We start from the raw sequence: 12,943 nt of genomic DNA, 5'->3' as shown, positions 1-12,943 counted from the left end.
TGCCTTTTGTTTATTCAAAATTTTCAGTCTTTTATTAATTTCTAGAATTGAATCTAGTAATTATCAAGTAAATATTACATTCTGTGAAAGGATAATAGTCCCACATCGCTATAATTCGCGTAATTAACTTAAAATATAATATGGAATGGCCGCTCCACTCATTGCCAATTAGTTTTGAGTTGGATGCCCGCAGACTTTAACATGGTATCAGAGCTAAACCCCAGACCCAGAACTTCCTATGCCGGGTGTAGGCCGAGTTACTGGACGAAGTGGTTAACGTACTTTGTCACTTGTACACCCGGGTTGTAGGCCAGCGTCGATACTGTCCGAGGTGTTACCCCCTGATTTAGTCACTCACTTGTGTGCACCTGTTACCGATGGACTGGTAACTCGTACGTAGGTCCACGTGTGAGGCCCAGTGACTGGCCTTACACGTGAGGGGCGTGTGAAAGGACAATAGTCCCACATTGCTATAATACGCTTAATTAACTTAAAATATAATATGGAAGTGTCGCTCCACTCATTGCCAATTGGTTTTGAGTTGGATGCCCGCAGACTTTAACACATTCAAATAAAAATTCAATTCAAGAATAATGAAAAATTAAGGTATCTCAAAATTTATCCGAATAACAGATTTGATTATATGAAACCAAGCTTAACCTCTCACCTTTCCACGTTTACTTTTACGTTTGGATAAGAAAAAACTCATTAACATTGCAAAAGTGTGTAAAATTTCAGCTAAGAATTGAAAATCACCGTAATCAATTATCCAATCATGTATTAATTTCTAAAATATATTTGAAGATTTTCTTATCGAACACTCCGGTCCTATGACGAAGTTTCCCGTGTATTGAAAAGCATTTTGGACCCTTACCCTTTAGAGCTTTGTCATCCCAAGAATTCGTCTTCATCATCCAAAATGCCGCACGATTAATCTGAATCATCTGATGCAAAATCTTCGGTGACATACATACAGTTAATGCCAAACATATATGGAAAAATATAAGAAAGTACAAAGCCAAGAAATAGTTTAAATGTGAAGTTACATTCTAGTGTAGGATGAACCCAAAGTTAAATCTGCAGGATCCATGCTAGCGTTATGGTGACATTCATCAGTACATTGATCTACAATAAAACAACTATTATTAGATCCCTGGGTGGGTCTGTGAAGAGTACAGATTCGACAAAAATAGTTATTCAGATTCTTACCGGATAGTCCGAGACAATACCATCAGACGTATTCTTTGAATAGCATGTGAGTATCCGTTCAGGTTTAGGAATCAAAGAATAGCATGTGAGTATCCGTTTAGGTTTGAGAATCTGCATTAGACGCATGAAATTTTTTTCAAGAACATAGAATGCAAAATTCATATTGCAAACAATAATAACAGAAGAATCCAGTTTTGACACTGTAAATCAGTGCATGGCATATACTTCTTTCAAACATCACATTTTATCGTGCTTGTTGGGAAATCTGTTGTTTCTGATACAGCCGCAAACAGAATATTTCAGGATTAACACCCACAGTTTAGTTCAAATATTAAATTAAAAAACCGTAGTCTAAACCCGTTTCTCTTCATACATTTGGCAAAGAGACCCTTGCTCGACTATTGAAGGTTTCACCATATACTACTTCTCCATACTAATTAATCTACTCGTCCAACACACCTGCTGCAGAGCATCCTGAGTATGGTAGGATGGAATATCAATTGTGGATGGTGTTGTAACTGCTGGTGCCCCTGATAGACTAAATAATGGAAGCTGAAAATACTATAAGAAAAGATGCAGAAACATAATACAAATATATTGTACATCCTATATCTTTCTTGGTTAAATCGATAATTTCGTGGACATGAATGGTTTGATTTTTATAGAAAGAGAAAGTGTGAGACAGAGAGGTAGGACTTGATTTAAACTTGTTCAATTCTTGTTGATTGGCCAAAAAAAGCTAGAGGTGTGGATAGCATAAAGTTCATGTAACCAACGTCATTCTTTTTCTTTTAAGTGAACCACAGTCATCTGATCAGAGAAAATCCTACAGGTTAGGAGCAATAAATCACCTGGTTCTCAGATCGCCCTCCTTGACCTCCCTCTTTCTCCTTACGCTGTTGTGCTCTCTTCTCTTGCGTGCTTTTTGTGCATATGATCGGAATACCTGGCAAGTCAAACAATAATGAATATTACGTTACATATGGATATTAATAATACAATAAGAACATGTCTATACCCAAACCACAGAATCATACTTTAGCCCAGAGAGATGAGACATCTAAACTTGCACGCTCATCTTCTACAGGTGTACTGGACTGTTGTGCAGTGCAATTAAATAAACTCAATTTTCAAATGCCTAAGAACATCTCATTTCAGTGGACCAACATAAAGACTTGAATTAATTAATCTACTTGTAAATTGGAATATTATGGCTCGGAAGAAATAACAAAGGAGTGACTAAATGTAGTTATAAAAGCTTGTGGGTGATCCATGATGTCAAATAGACAAATAAAGAAATCACGCCAGTAATAGATCTGAAATATGAACACATGCTCGACAATTACAAAAACCTAATCCTTAGAAAGATATGTAAGATAGCAATTCTAATTGCATGTTGTAGCCGAAAGGCATTTACCCATAAAGACAGGGAAAATGAAAAGATAGTTTTTCACCTTGAGAAGCTACTACTATCAAAGCCATTTTCTCTTCTAATTTACTTTCTCATAAATGCCCACCAATATTTCAGCAATTCCGCTACAGATTCTATATTCTTGTAAATTAATATGAACAGTAAAATCAATTCTTGTAAAAGAAAAAACTTTTAAGAATCAAACAAAAATTATAAAAATCTATGTCGAGATTCTTGAGAGAATATAGATGTAAAAGTGTTTAGGCGAAACCTGTTTAGAGAGGCGGTTACTCGAATATTTCTGACCATGAATGATAAAACTCCATCATGTAAGTGAAAGGAAAGAGACGGAGAATGAGAGTGACTCTACAAAGATTATGCATGGGACATGGACTTATGGAGTAGTGAAGCTCCTAAAAAGAATATGTACCCACACAGATAACAGAGCATCCCCGACTCATACCTAACGCTTTACTAAAAGACAGAAAACGTAAAACTTTCCAGTGGCGTTACTAAAGGAGATAGTTTATAGCAGTAACACTAAACCATACAGCAGGATACTGACTATTGAGTATACTGGCATGAGACTAAAATAAAACATTTATAAATTCTTATAAGTTAGACTTTTAAAATTTTGAGTATTTTGCACATAGTCATCTATACCTTTACTTCTCGTGAGAGGATAAAAGTCATCAGTGGACACATAGGTAACGGTAGCCTCACTTTAGTAAAGGGCATGCAATAAAAATGATTTTTGTCCAGTTAAGACTATATACAGTAGGTGGATCCAAGGTATGAACCTGAAAAACATGGGTAAAGTCTGGCTGCATAGCTTCTTTTCTTTTTTTCAAATGGCGATGTAAGGTCAAGCATCATGACCTCCAAACTGTCCGATGCTTTTGTTGTTGTTCACTCGGCTGCAACGTTGAAGGGAGAGTTAAATGGTGAAACCGAAACTCTCAAACACATGCAACGGATAGAAACTCATCGCAGTAAAACAAAAGTGTCTGCTCAGAATTTTTTTTACAACTTTCTAAATTATTTTGATATCTTAGATTATGGTAAAAATAAAATTTTATAAGAATAAATCTAGATTTACGTATGCTAATATGAAGATACACTTGCAAGGATTTTCATGACATTGCCAGGTTGTTGACAATAACTAAAGCCACAAAATTTCCTGTCACAATACGAGGAATTGTTAGAAAATGGATGGAAATATTAATAACGAAAACAGAGTTCCATATAAAATCTTGCTTAGAGAGGAATATAATTAAAAGTCAACGTGTTAAAAGAACTTGACTGCAGAATTAGGGACACCACGTCCAACAGTTTATCCCATTTCCTTTAATAGTTCTCTGAAACCCTCGGTGTTAATTCACCGCAGTGCGATTCACTTTTAGAACATCATAATCATCTTCTTAAAACTTAAACTAAATCTCGTATTCTTTATAAATTGTGTACCAATATTGCCCATTGGGCAGGAAAAAAAAAAGACTAAACGTAGTTATAATTAAAATGCTAAGTAACTCTACCGTTCAAACTCTTTTTAGTGTATCCCTCACCCTGCTTGGGATTAACTTTGAAATCCAAAAGATACCAAGTGTTCTTGGACTAAGTATCATTATCTCAATACATTGAGCTGCTCAAGGAATAGAATTACTTGCTCATCTTAACTGATTCCAATTAAGTGTTCGTACTGTTTAAGGAATGAAATTACTTGCTCTGCTTCCGGTTTTACAGGATCTGTTAAGGCGGAAGCTAATAAAACGCAACTCAACTTAATTCGCCATCTTATTTTTTCATTATAGATTAATGATGCAAACAGTTAGCAAGGTTATTGTCACATTTTTTCCAGTCGGGAAAAGTGAGCCAAATAGCAAGCAAACAACAAATGAGTTGGTTAAATCATACATTGAGCCAATAACAACACGAGATGGAAACACTTTTTTTTTTCAATTGATTATATATAAGCGATATGAAATTCAATTTTTCAAGGACATGATGTGATCTCAATAGATATTAACAACCAAGTTATGCCTTATTTTGCAAGCATGATCAATTCCATCATTCTCTTGAATAGAATATTGTTCCTACCTTCCATCAACCATGCTAGATATTGCAAAAAGAACAACAAAAGTAAAAACCTAGCAAATTCATACCACTAAAAAGCTTAATAGAGAACCATCCATGCGGTAACAACAAAAGTAATGCAGGAACATTTAAATCAGAGGAAGCTCGTACTCCATTAAATGACTCTAATACATATTCGAAAACAGGATCCTTACCAAACTGGAAGATCGAGACATTTATCGAGCTGCACACCCAACTTTCGTAGAGGGAAGCATAACACTGTATTATACAGGATCTCTGAAACACATATAATTCACAAATGTTGTATCAATTAAAACTGGATTATGCCTCTGCAAATTTTATAACTGAATTCAGTTAGTATATATACTATATGTCTAACTGTACTTGTGCGCAAGGGAAACAAAGATCAAATAGACAAACACTAACAAAGTTCAGTTTGTTCAAGTGGTATCTTTTCCTTTTCGGCACTCATAACACATCTCCAGTAAAAGCCGAATGAATACATTTTATATACATCAGATTGAGCTAGTAGTTACATGAATGGAGAATGCATATAACAACGTTGGGAATAACTTAGTCGAACTACCTGATTAGGTACCGGGTACCGTAAAAACCCTGCAGGTTACCCCACCCCACCCTTCATCACATGCACTTCCGGTAGGAACAAAAATTGAACTTCAGTTTCTGCTCCCAAAGGCTTCTGATACCTGTCAAATGTATAAAGCTAATAAGCTAAAATGAGAAGCTTACGGATGCAAACATATAAGAATTATAGATGATAAACAGGTGCACTGAATACCTCAATTGAAGTCACTTGCATAATTGGATTGCCACTTCCTACTATTACAAACAAAGAAGCTTATATCAACATTCAGATTCAACTTAAAATTGAAAAAACAAACCAAAATATCTAAGAAGCAGAAATTTCTAACCATCTAATTCCTAGTAGCAAAAAGAATATGTAACTGAGTTACTTCGGAAGGAATCAAATAGAAGTGGGGCCAATGTTGCAGTTAAAATTACAGTTGCAAATGGTGGAGGAGGAACATCATCTCCAGCTACACGTACGGCTGAAACGGTAAGGTAAAAAGCCCTAGAATTTGGTAAACCGAGAAAACGCCCAATTTGAAGAAGCAAAAAAAAGAAGAAAAGAAAACCCAAATATATGAAACCGTATTTTTTAATTTGTTTTACTGACCGGTCGTAGTAGTCAACACAAAGTAGCTCTGAAATCTCTTCTTACCTAGAAAATCCCTTCAATTTCAACTAAAATCAACAAACATAAGATTAAGATGAAGATGACGAAAGCACTTGCTTAAGTATGAGAAACCGATGATGTGGTTCACTGAAACACTGTTGCTGCTCGAGAAGTAGATGAAGGTATAGATTCTGGTGGAGGTATGAGAAGAATTGACCAAACGTAATTAGGTCTTGATAAGAAGAAAACAAACCTGAAAACATCAAAATAATAACAGGAGATAAGCCAAATATTAGAGCAAACTGGTTTACTAACCAAGTCTCCATCTTTCTTCTCATCTCTGTATGGATTTCCATTGTTCAGCGAAGAAAACGAAAAAAGAAGAAACCATCTCTCGCAATGTCTGCCTCTCCCTCTCTCGCAGGTCACTACACAACTGTGCGGCCTCGACTTCCTGCACTTGGATCTCATTTTGCATCTCAACACTCAGAAGCTTCGCTAACTTTACAATCTTTTAACTGCTTCATGTAAAGTAGCCGTATCTGTTCGAACTTGTCATGTGCCTCTCAAAGGGACCTAATCTCCTTGGTTTGATGATGCTCAGTGATGCAACGATTGTTTTTATGTCTAATTGTTGTACATCCATATCTAATCTACAAAGCTCAGTAAAACTACCAACATTGTCCATCATATACAAAAAAAAACAACATTAAAAGTGACGATACTAAAATATTGCAAGAATGTATGATGGATTGTTTTAGAAGAACCGTTTTTCCTGAAGCAGCTAATGTCTCGTGTTATATATATATAACTCAATGAGTTGCAGCATGTGCAATATTAGGTCTACCTAAGATAACTGCGGCCATTTATTCCACTTTTTCATGCTTAAATGCCACATGAGTAAGTTTGAGATACTCTGTTATCCCGTAATAAAAATCTTTGCAGTTTTTGACAATCACCTGAGATTTTACCAATCGAGAGAGAATGAGAGAGCTGCCTTCGACAAATCGCGATGGACTCTGGCGCCAAATAAGATTGAAGGAATATCTCTTAAGCAAGCAGACTTCCCAAAAGCTTCTCCAAGACCCTGGTCCAACTCTATATCTTATGTTGGAGTCCCACTCTGAGAGCATCAAACAATGGAATCACTGTTTTTGCCATTTGTCTACTCACATGATAATGCCATCTGTAGGAGTCGAACCTACAACTACATGGTTGAGAACCATGTGCTCTTCCATTTGAGCTAAGACAGCAGATACAAGTGGGATTTAGTATGACTTAATATAAAGTATACTGAACATGTTCACATTTTCTAATGGCCATTTGTACACCTAGCAGACGTTTGAATGAATAGTCATTTTTCAAGGACAATTCTACAAAGTATGTTACCTAGAATTGGTAAATAACTTCAACAGTTTTGTATCAGAAAAGTAAGATGAAAACAACAGCTAAGCTAAGCATTCTGGCACTTCTCCTTGATGGTTTCATTTAGTGTATAATTTACCCTTATATGTTTGTAAATAATTGAATCATCCAATCAAACTCAGAACCTTAGTGCAACTAATATCAATAGCCCGTCCATAAAAGGATACTACAGAAACACAGTGGGAGAGAGCAAGAGATAATTGGCCTATAAAGTACCTCTCAGATCATGAATAAGAATCGTAGCGTGTCTGCAAGGCGTAGTGGTGTTGACATGGATCAAGAAATAGTCCAATTGATACAATAGTCAGGGTGATGGATTTAAAGTACCTCCAGAATACATTTGAACCCCTACAAAATCCAAAAAATGAAGAAAGAAATTATAAATAATCCAATGCAGACCAAAACAAAAATAATTGAAACTTGAAGATGTATAATCAACTATTGGACAACCAAATCCAGATCGAATGAATGAAAGTGATAGAAGTGAAGTGTGCTTTTTTGCTCTTCTCGAAATTGAACCCTGTGATTTGATTTCAAACATAAAAACATATTAATTAAAATTCCAAAATAGCTTATTAATACTAAGTAATACCATTTTTTTCCTCCTTGTTAAAGCCCCCTAAGATTAAACTTGATCTACCCTTTTTTCTTTGTAAATCTTCTGAATGATCTTCACCCTCTTCTAGAATGACAACTCGTAGACCCATCTCTCAAACCCATTCAGGACTTTTATGAAGAGGGATGAATTTACTCCTAGTAATAAGAGTTCCAAGTGTCAGAGCTTCCCTAGTACAGTAATTCCCTTCAACTTGGTTTATGGCCATTGTTTCATCTTCAATACAAATATTCACTTGCTCTAGCTTTCCGTGACCTTAAGGATGCTGAGTTCAACATCATAAATTTCCTGTTGACCTCTACGACAAAGAAAGGTTGTTTGGTTTTGACTGCAGCATATTTCACTATTGTCCTTGAGCTCTAGTAGATATTGGGATTCTGCCTTTCGATGCAATGATCTATCTCACCAGCTTAATTATTGAGTTATCATTAACAGACACCACTGACGGAATAACACTTAAAGTTAACCACACGGTCCACACAAATAAATCCCTGATCTATTTCATTAGCTTAATCCTACTACAAAACTGCATTTTGCTTGAAAATGAGATAGTGTTTACAACCGTTTTTATTCAGAAAATAGACAAAATAAAATAAAAATCAGCTACCTTCCATGTTTACCTGGCTTAATGCATAGCTCTATGTTCGTGTCTGCAAGAACCACACTAACCGGTATCACCCCGGCACCTATTGCTTTGCTTAATTAGTATCTAAAAATAATTTACAGAAACAGTTAATAGAGTTATATAGATTGCTTGGCACATTATTATACCAATAGGTAATAAAATATTAAAAAGTATTCTGCAGTTAAAATCATCAGAGGTAGTCAAATGGTGGTGCAGTAATTCAGGCAAAGGTGTTTGCGAATGGAAAAGATCAGAGGATTTTCTACTCCGTGTCTTAGACTAAAAGTATTCCTTATTTTTCTACATTTACTAAGGGTGCCAAAAACTATTACACTATAAAGATACAATATACATGGATTGCAACACCCTCATTCTTCTGATAAGTGTGAAAAGAAAATAATTTCCTGCTTTACTCAGCTTCCTTATGCTAACTTCATGGATGATCTAAAGTTATCTGGTCAATGATCTTACAGAAAAAAACGAACTTTGCTTATGTATAAGAAGAGACAAAAGGTGAGCACGGATAGAGATAAGTATGCACCTCGACATCCTAATTTAAAAGGAAACAACAAAAAATTAGTCATGGAGCTTAAATAATTTAAATACGACACTGAATAAAGCTAGGGAAAGGTGAACAACTTCTGATTAAAAGGAAACAACAAAAAATTAGTCACGCAACTTAAATGGTTTAAAAACGACACTGAATAAAGCTAGGGAAAGGTGAACAACTTCTGACTTGCAGTAACTACACAAAACCACCAACATGTACATGTGCATTCTGTAATGAGAGAAACTGAAATTCAAGCAGCTAATCACCATAGAACGTCTGTAATTTAGATAACTGAAAAAAAGGAGTTAATATGGTATCTTTACTGAATAATGAAATAGTGAACTTAATATGACCGCTTTGCCGAATAATAAAATATCATTAAGGTTTAAAAACAGATGAAACAGAAGTTTACACTTGTGAATTGCCAATTATGCAATCACCTAGCAATAGATATCAATAAACACCGAAAGAACTTCTTCCAAAGCTCTACTACGGATAACTAAACAGATCAGAGAACCACGTAAAGCACACATATCAGGCGAATTGCCTATTTTTGAATATTAACTATCATTACTGACATCATTAAGCTAAATTCACATGCTGTAGTCTCGCTTTTCGTAGTTGTGGATTTCCCATTGCCGTCATTTCTAATCTACACTTCATTCTTGTAAATCATTGCTCTCTAGTCTTTATGCCATTGCAATCAAAGTTATGCTCGATTGACACTACACTTTACTTAACAACTCGTCTATAGCTCCACTATGTTTTTTGAGGACCAAGAAGTACGAAAACTTTAAAATAAAAAAACTTAAAAATTATAGAAAATATACACCTTAAGCAGAAAAGTAAAACTTCACCTTAAATGGTTGTTGTGAACCTGCAAAGGTGAGAATCAGAAACTCATAAAAGCATCATAATCAAGCACATCAAATCAATTACCTCATGGTTCTTATATGATCACCACAGCAAAAGAAATAAATATAACAAATATCATTCCTATATGTTTAATCAAAGAACCATCCTTTGAGACTTGCTCTTGTATGAAAATACTCGGTTCCAGAGAGTCAGAGACAATGCCAGCCTTTGAGATGAATCATTTTTCCAATGGCTCTTGCCCAAGAAGTATGCCAACCTGGCCTACAAAAATGCCACCTCCTCCACCACAGCTTATGCACATTGGTTTTTCTGCATCCACAAATGCAACAACCATGAATTCAATTATGTTTAACCTCCATTATGTTTTGGCATCAGTTAGTATTATTCTTCATGCTCATATATTTTTTGATCGTTGTAAAGAACTTACTAATAAGAATTATAAAGAGTGAACCAAAAAATTTAGAGATAACTTTCCAACCCACTATTCAAATCCTTACGACTCCAAACAGGTGAATGGTCGACAAACTGATAAAAGGTCATTTTGAGAACCGCCAGGTGTATGGTCATTTGGAGAATGACCAACAAATGAGCAAACAGAAAATAGCTGAGCATTCAGGATGGGATCAACGAACAGGTGAATTGCCAGCAGGGGAACCGGTACGGCAAATAGGTGAGCAGGGAACTGGTGAACAATCCATTGAGTGAGCGTTGAACTGTTGGGCGACTGGTAAGGAACAAAGATCTTTAGTCAAAATCAGAAAACAAATTAATAAGAATAAGAATGGGGCAAATAAAATCTGAATATACAGAATTCCTCATGGGCAAGTGGTATTTATGCCACTATGTTTATCTTTCTTACCCTGGATAAAATTTATATTATTAGGCAATGATCTCCTAAGTTCCTCCGTCCATAATCAGGACTCAATCTAATCTTTTACCACTGGAAAAACACCTCTTGATTGTTTCGCCCCTTGATAATCAGGACTCGATCTACTTCTGCGATGCAGTGGAGTTTTAATTCTAGAAAAACTATTTTCCCTTCTTATCCTAGGACAATCATGCCTATCACCCCGCTCGTTGTTATCTCGAGGTCATATCAACACAGACAACCCTGCCACAAATGTTGCTGCAAAATCTCACAGGAACAAATTTGATAGATAAGAAACGACTGACCATCACTTTCATCTTTAATGTGAACTCTTCACCACGTCTGAGAATATAATTTTTTATGGTTTAGGTTTAATGAGATAATTAGATCCTGGACTAAATGTATTACTTTTTCCCCGAAGAGGGAAAATTCATGGATTCTATTCCAAAATTAAAACAAAAGACTGAAAAAAAGATGGATTGGACTGACACAGACATATAGAAGCCTTGGAGTTACAGAAGAAGAAAGTTTTTCTTTTTTCTTTTTGTACAGTTAGGTAGAAAGGAAAAAAAAAAAAAAAAGTGAGCAGTGCAAGTTCTTTTTTCTATGAAGAATACCCTATGGATTATAGGATGGCTGCGGTATGAATTTAAATATATCAAAAAATGAGAAGCAAAGAAAGGATAAAATTATAGGGTTTTTGTATGCTTACCTTTTTCGGCTATCCCGTTGCTTGAGAAAACTCCACCAGGATGATGATTTCTACCGCAGGATGACACCTCCAGATAAAGTACTGATTCCACAAAATAGAATTTGCCACAATTGATTAAATCTCAGTTCGAACATAAAATGTAGAATCAAAGATTTAGATTGTTTGCAATATCGAAGGTATATGTCAGCATACCAAATGGCTTAGTCGAACAGTTGTTGTACTGCATTAATTTGACATACCAACTACTAACCTTTTTTTTGTACTAAAACTTGTGTTCTTTTGAATGCATCCCAAGTATATTAGGAAGACAAATCGCGAAGAAAACAGATTTATGTACATCCACATATCTGGAAGACCATTGAATTTCCTCTTTTGGAACTTAAAAATAAATAAACACAGATTTTAAAATCTAGGGTTTACCATCTACGGCAAACATCAAGCACACAGATTCTTAATTCTTCATTATCAATCGCAAATCTTAAGAAGAAGAATGAGGATTGGTATACCTTGCTAGCAATGTCTAATAAATGGATTTCACGTAAATCTTCATTATCATCTACACAGATTGATAACGAAGAATTTAAAATCTAGGATTTACCATCTCACGCAGAGTAAAGAACAAATCAAAACCCTAACTTTTCCTAAACCCAATATCCTAAATTACAACATAATCTTATTAGAACCCATAAACAACAGAAACTCCATAAGCAAAATTCAAAACCCTAAAACAACGAACCAAGAGCCCTAGATATCATATACGAAATTCAAAAGCGAGAAATACTGCTGAAAATAATAATAATCGAACCATTTGAAACTAATAAGATTCAGATATCAATAATAATCGAACCATATACGAAATTCAAAAGCGAGAAATACTGCTGAAAATAATAATCGAACCATTTGAAACTAATAAGATTCAGATATCAAACAGAAATTATAAAAATTTGTATCTGGAAGTGATTTCAGAGAGGAGAAGAGGAAAAGGATCCTTGTGAAGTGGAAAAATTCAGAAATAATTTAATAACCTCGCGTTTTTAGGGGTCACCCGAAAGGATTTAGGGGCCATCAATTTATACCCAGCCAAAAACTCTAGTTAAGAGGTACCCTATATGATATTGAAGTTACATAAATGCCCTTCTGGTAAAACTGTATAAAAACCAAATCAAAAAAAATTCTACTCATTTCAACTCTTCTTCTTCCAGTTTCATATTATCTTTCGATTGTGGAAGAAAAAAAAACTTTCCCTCGTTCTTGTGTTCAACCGAAACATCGTCGCGAATCGTAAAATCAAAACATCGTCGATTCGTTTATAAAACAATGGATAAGGGAAATGAAACCCACATACCTAGAACCAAAAAC

General features: G+C 35.2%; 1 long non-coding RNA gene and 1 other non-coding gene across 9 annotated transcripts; both read right to left on the bottom strand.

Moving 5' to 3' along the window:
• Positions 1-4,663: 4,663 nt before the first annotated feature.
• LOC113356785 lies at positions 4,664-12,562 on the bottom strand. 8 transcript variants are annotated; one of them, XR_003363183.1, is made up of 10 exons: positions 11,585-12,562; positions 10,432-10,728; positions 8,574-10,313; positions 7,554-7,685; positions 6,872-7,155; positions 5,913-6,565; positions 5,738-5,784; positions 5,514-5,554; positions 5,301-5,421; positions 4,664-4,990 (listed from the first exon to the last, which is right to left on the bottom strand). It is a non-coding gene; the product is annotated as an uncharacterized LOC113356785 (long non-coding RNA). The 8 variants fall into 8 exon arrangements; XR_003363186.1 differs by adding an exon at positions 10,864-11,130 and having other exon boundaries at positions 5,514-6,565; positions 11,585-11,665; positions 11,835-12,562; XR_003363184.1 differs by adding an exon at positions 10,864-11,130 and having other exon boundaries at positions 5,514-6,565.
• Positions 7,093-7,165, bottom strand: TRNAE-CUC. The gene has a single exon. It is a non-coding gene; the product is annotated as a tRNA-Glu (tRNA).
• Positions 12,563-12,943: the final 381 nt, after the last annotated feature.

Source organism: Papaver somniferum, chromosome 3 (assembly GCF_003573695.1).
Source record: "Papaver somniferum cultivar HN1 chromosome 3, ASM357369v1, whole genome shotgun sequence".
NCBI classification, from domain to species: domain Eukaryota; kingdom Viridiplantae; phylum Streptophyta; class Magnoliopsida; order Ranunculales; family Papaveraceae; genus Papaver; species Papaver somniferum.
This window is presented reverse-complemented; position numbering and strand designations above follow the sequence as displayed.